The sequence below is a fragment of the Lycium ferocissimum genome, unplaced genomic scaffold (assembly GCF_029784015.1).
Source record: "Lycium ferocissimum isolate CSIRO_LF1 unplaced genomic scaffold, AGI_CSIRO_Lferr_CH_V1 ctg32, whole genome shotgun sequence".
Lineage (NCBI taxonomy): Eukaryota > Viridiplantae > Streptophyta > Magnoliopsida > Solanales > Solanaceae > Lycium > Lycium ferocissimum.
The window spans coordinates 102,280-108,713 of NW_026725363.1; positions in this window are offsets into that span (position 1 = coordinate 102,280).

Sequence of the window (6,434 nt, forward strand, 5' to 3'; positions counted from 1 at the left end):
ATTGTGTCGTATAGTATAAGGCAAATCTAAACAATTTTTAAAAAGAAATTGTAGATTCTATAACTCTGACGCTTACCAGTATACAAACATAATTTTCCTTTAATAATAACAGAAAGACCTATTACAAACACATTTAATTCAAACTAAATGACATTTTCTATAGGGATCATATGTAGTCATTATGTTCTATTCTTTGTTAATTGCGTATTGATTATGCATGTACTGTAAATCTTTGAAACGAATTTACCTCCATGTAATTTGAATTTATCTCGTTAACTATTAGCTTCTTCAATTGTGTTGCACTTATAAATTTATACATGTATATGACCAGACCATCACATACAACATTCTCAGATTTTTGTCATCTAAGTGTACGACTTGCTCAATCACATATGATCACCTCTAACATTGAAGATCCGTTCATGTTATCGGCATCCACTCTTGTATGACGTTATTGCTCTCACGACCATTTTACGTAACTTGTCTTTTATTTTGTTAATAACTAACTTCCTCTTGTATCTCATTTTCATAGCACATACCATTATAATATTATATTTTAATTGTATGTATTATATCTTCATAAAATACGTAGGGGTAAGGTTTGCACACACCCTACCCAGGGGCGGATACACCCTTTAGGGTGGGGGTGGCATGGCACCCCCTAGATTGATAATTTTTTAATATGCGTATGTTGCAATTTGCTTAAACTAGGTTAAATATTTGATCCTGCCACTCGCAGTCGCAAATTAGACAAAGGTGCCATAGCTGGTAGACACAAGTTTAAATCTATCTTGAACATTTCCGACTCCCATTTTTCTTTGTGCTTTTTAGTTCCTTTGTACCAGTAATTCCCTTTTCGGCTCTCCCAATTTTGTATTTATCTTTTTATTATTTATATTGTTTTTTCTCTATTCTATTATTTTATCTATGATCTCTAGCGAGAACACACAAATAGAAACTTCAAAATCCCTTAAATTAAGTGTTTTTCTTAATCTCAAATCTGTGAGTATTTAAATCGAAAAACTTGGGTTTCAATGAGAATTTTGGACTGAGATCAATATTCAATTTATTGTTATTTTTTATAATTTATTTTGTTTATTACTCCCTCCATCCATGTTTACTTGCCTATATTTGACTTGGGACACTCTTAATAAGCAATAAATAAAATGAGAAATGAATTGAAGTACTTAATAATAAGGGTAAAATAGGTATAAAATGGTAAATTATGTCTTGGTTTTTTAAACTATACAACTTATAAGTAAAAGTGGACATATATTTTTAGTATAGTGGATAAATAAAAATGGACAAAGGGAGTGTATTATAAAAAATTATGCTATTCTATAATTGTTAAATTCAATCAAATTACCTTACTACTTAAATTGTGATGGAAATTTCGTAAGCATTGCTTAGAAAAAATATAACATTTATGATTTATTTTTGAGAACTTATAGTTTATCTAATTCTACATTTACTTATGGGGTGTAATTATGAGTTTTTCTATTATTTTTCTTATTTTGATTGGTGTAATTCCCTTATTGAAGTTGTTATTTTACTTGTGCAAGCTCATTTTTTAATATACATAAAAGATGCAAGCCCCTTGGTGGAAATGTTAATTTTACCTTGTTGTTAATGGGTGTGATTCCTTGTTTAAGATGTTAATTATGTTCGTTTCTTGATTTTTGAGATGTAATTTTCATATTTGCAGATAAAAAAAAGGCCTATTAAGTTGACTCGAATAAACTAAAAAGAGATGGACCAGACCCAACACGTTTCTAACAAAATGTACATGAAAGAAAATTATGGCACCCGGCACCTTCAAATCCTAGATCCGCCTCTGATCCTATCTTCCTCATACCCCACTTGTGATTACACAAGGTATGTTGTTGTTGTATCTGCATAAATCATGTCATTTTTCTAAAATTTTATTGGTGCACAAAATGGTATAGAGTTACTATAAGAGATCGTGCTCGGAGCGAACTTTTGTTTAGCATGTTCTAAGTTTCTATATATACAGTCAATACTGAGTAAGTCCTATCGTCTATATATATAGTAAAATTTATCTTAGAGGAATCTACCTTTTTATAGCTATAAACTGTTTAAGAGTGTCATAGATTGATTACTAAAGGCAGTCCTCTAATACTATCATGCATCAATTGCAACTATTTTCTAGACGTGACAAGTAAATCACTAAACTTGGAAATCAAGCAGGCTCTTTAATTTGCACATTCACAATGATACATATTACACATAGCATGTGATTGGGTCAGTGAATTAATGAGTAGTAACAATCGCTGATGATAAGCAAAAAAGGAAATGCTGAGTACAACACTGTGGGGGTATTGTTTAATTTGCAGGATGATAATTGTTCATGAGTCCTTCTCCTAGCTAGTAAATTTGTTTGTTTGGGGTGGGGGAAGGGGGGAGAGAACGGGATCCACTATATAATCATGCCTATTGGAGGCAAAAGTTCATGTAAGTTGTGCCTATTTGGTTCGTGTATCAATAAAAGGAGTCTAATAATTAAGTTGAACCAATTTTCTTAACAAGACATCCACTATTCCACTTTAAAATGGTTGATTTACCATTTCCTAACACTTCAAATACTACAAAAAAGAAAGTCAAATTAACATTTATATTTTAAACTAGTGGCATTTGGCCCGTGTTAAACCCGGGCCCAAACTATATTAAATTTTTAAATTAAAGATAGCATTTAAAATTAAATAATTAAAAGTCTTGAAACAGCGAAAGGAATTGAAAAGGTAATGAAGTAATTTATTTTTCTTATTATAATCTTTCCTTGTCCTTAAAAAATGCATGTTGATAAATGATGTATTTGTTTTTATTTTTTCTTAATTTAATTTATTTTTTAAAGAAATCTATATTGTAATTTCTTAAACGATGTAGTTTCAGTATACCTTTAACTAACCACTTGTCCTAAATTATACAAAACGTTGATTATTTCATCTTTCGTAAAAATCCAATATTCAAAAATGTGAAATGATCACTCTCATTTTGAATTATTTAATTATTATAATTCAGAGAACTTTTTTTAAAAAATTTTTACCCCTCCCCCAGGAGCTCCTCTTCTTTTAGTCCCTTAGTGACTCGAACTCACAACTTTCAGGTTGGAGGTGGGTGCTTCCATATGAGCAACCCCCTCTTGTTATTATTCAGAGGGCTTAACTGCATTTTTTTACTTACCGTTTCAAACATTTTTAGTTATATATGAAAAATAATTTTTAATTTTATAATTAAGTACTTAGATAGAAAGGGAATATCACGAAAACTTGTTTACTTGTCTATAATAAATTTCATAGGAAAAAAGATACTTTGAAGCAAATTTAATAATCATTTCCACATAAAAGAAAGACAATAATTTTTGGATTAATTTTTAATTTAGTTGAATAAATAGATCTTTTGTGGTGTCACTATCACTCCAATCCACATCATCACTCCTTGTAGCATTTAAGAAACCCATAAAGTTATTCAAATTTACCAAAATGGATGAAAACTTATAAAGTAATTAAAGCTTCAATTAGGGATAAAATGGAAAAAAAAAATTCATGTGAGGACTACAAAATTTTGAGATCCTCTCTTGTATATAATAGTAATTTGCTCGACTGCACATTCATCCTGAGGTGAACATATTATAATTTTTTTTAACACTTTAGAGTACATCTTAAAGAAACCCTAACCTCGTAGAAAATAAAATAATGTTTTGTTCTATTATTGCATCAAATTCACGAATCATGGTGAAATGGGCTTATTAAATACACGAATCCAAGATTGGGCCGGACTTTATGAAAACAGTCCAGAGCAATCAGATCTCCCCAATATTGGGCTGGATTATATGACAACGGCCCAACATAATCAGATCTCCTCCGGGGGCAATTTGCAGGATTGCCTCTCCTTTGGGATGGTCTTTAGTTTTTGTCCCTCAAAATGTCGGTCTTTAATTTTTGCCCTTCGCGTTGCAATCCTGAGCTTCACGTAGAAATCATGAGGCTCTGGGTTCGAACCCCCACTCAGGCATATGGTAAAAAAAAAAAAAAAAAAATTGCAAAGCAAGACTTGGGTCGCGTGTATGCCGGACCCGGTATAACTATAAGTTCTGCCTTATAAGGCAAAGTTTATGCCTTAAGGAAAAGTTCCGCCTTAGGGGCATACTTTTAGTTATGCCTTAACTAAAAATACGCCCATAAGGCATAACTAAAAGTATGCCCATAAGGCGGAACTTTTCCTTAAAGGCATAACTAAAAGTTTGCCTTATAAGGCAAATTCTATGTCTTAAAGAAAAGTTATGCCTTATGGGGCATACTTTTAGTTATGCGTTAACTAAAAGTCTGCCTCATGAGACATAACTAAACTAAGTCTTAAGGAAAAGTTCTGCCTTATGGGCAGACTTTTAGTTAAGGCTTAACTAAAAATTTTCCCATAAGCGTAAGTATAGGATGCGCGCATAACTTTGGTTATTCTTTAACAAGTATATCTTTGGGTCAGGCATACACCCAACCCAAGCCTTACCTTGCGATTTTTTTTTTAATTTATGCCTGAGCGGGGGTTCGAACCTAGAACCTCTGGTTTAAGGCCATTTTTCAGCGACGGGAAAAACTTAAAGACCACAAATATGAGGGGCAATATTTAAAGACCACCCCAAAAGAAGGGCAATCTGCGCAATTTTTTGTCTCCTCTGTCCTTGTAAACCATTTTTAAAATGGGCTTATAAAGGGTCATTTGCATTTTTGTGCTGGTCTTTAATTTTTTCCATTCAGATGGGCTGGTCTTTAATTTAAGGGGTCACTTGCACGATTGGCCTTCAAAGGCGCTTGTCTTTAATTTTTGTCTCTCAAATTGGTGGTCTTTAATATTGGCTAAAAGTTTGTCTAAATAGGCCTAACTTTGCCCAAATAGGTCTTACTTTACCCGAATGGGCCTAATTTTACTACAAACTTCTGCCTCACTATTTTTTTTTTTCAATAGTTGATTGAACGGGGGTTCGAACCCGAAACCCACGAGTTCTTAGGTGAAGGACAAAAATTAAAGATTTCAAATTTGAGGGACAAAAATTAAAGACCAGTGCTTTTGAAGGGCATTCCGCACAAAAAAAATGTCATTTTCATCCTTCAAAATAGAACTTCTAAAATGACACAAGTTACACATCATAATAATAAGATTATCTGCTTAGTTAAAGAACTTATACAGTTAGACATAAGTTCGATTTTGGAGGGCAGAAATTAAAGACCAGCTCATTTGAAGGGAAAAAAATTAAAGACCAATCCATTTGAAGGACAAACCGTGCAATTACTTCTTCTTAGGGTAAAAAACATAACTGTGCAGCATTTTAAAAATATTTACAATTTCTTAGCACAACTACTTTATTTACATGTTTGTCAATGCATTTATTTTTAAACCCAATATCCCGTCAACCAAGCCAGCGAAAAGTTAGGCACCTTAAATATCCCAACAACTTTGCCTTGATTTCATGCATAGTGAATTTTTCTTTCCCTCGCTTCTAAAGAATTTTGTTGATTAGCATAAATAGGTATTTTATTAGCAGTGGTAATTTTACTTTCTTTCTCTTTTTTCAACCTTCTCTCTTTAATTATAATATGGTTTCCGTCTTTATTGTCATTATAATTATACTCATAATATTTGGTATAATTAGTGCTACACATTATTATAATTATGCTCATATTATTCTTGGTATAATTAGTAATATATATCATTATACTCATAATATCATTTATAATTAATACTATACATATTATACTTATAATATTATTGGTATAATTAATAGTATACATATTATAATTGAAATATTACTGGTATAATTACTAATATACATTTTTATTACTATACTCATATTATTTACTGGTAGAATTATTAGTATACATTATTCGACCTTTTCAGTTCTATTCGCTGCTCCGTTCTGATTATTACCAGGTTTTATATAATCAAGTATTAAAAATGGGTGTGTATAGGTTGAAGAAGAGAGAAGTAAGAAAATGGGAGTGTATTGATTATAGAAGAGAGAGAAGTGAGGAAATTGGGGATTATTAGTTAAGGAAGATAGATAAATGATTATAAAGAGAGAATAAGATTGAATCCCTATTTTATGGGATAGTTAATTATATGTATATTTTATGAATATGTCATAAATATAATAAAAGCTGCTCTTTTTGAAGAATTTTAAAAGTAATGCTATTTATGTGCTAACTCTAAGACGGTGACTCTTGGTGTAATTTTCCCTTCTTATTATACTCCATTAAGAATGGGCTGAGAAGTAGTTACTACTTCGTAGTCCAACGTTCCATGTTATATATATCTATTTTTGTTTTTCTCCTATATGTGGTAAAAGCTTGAGTGGATTTTTCTCTCAAGTATGATACTTCTTTAGGAAACTTATAGCAAGTTTAGTTTAGTTAATTACAAAT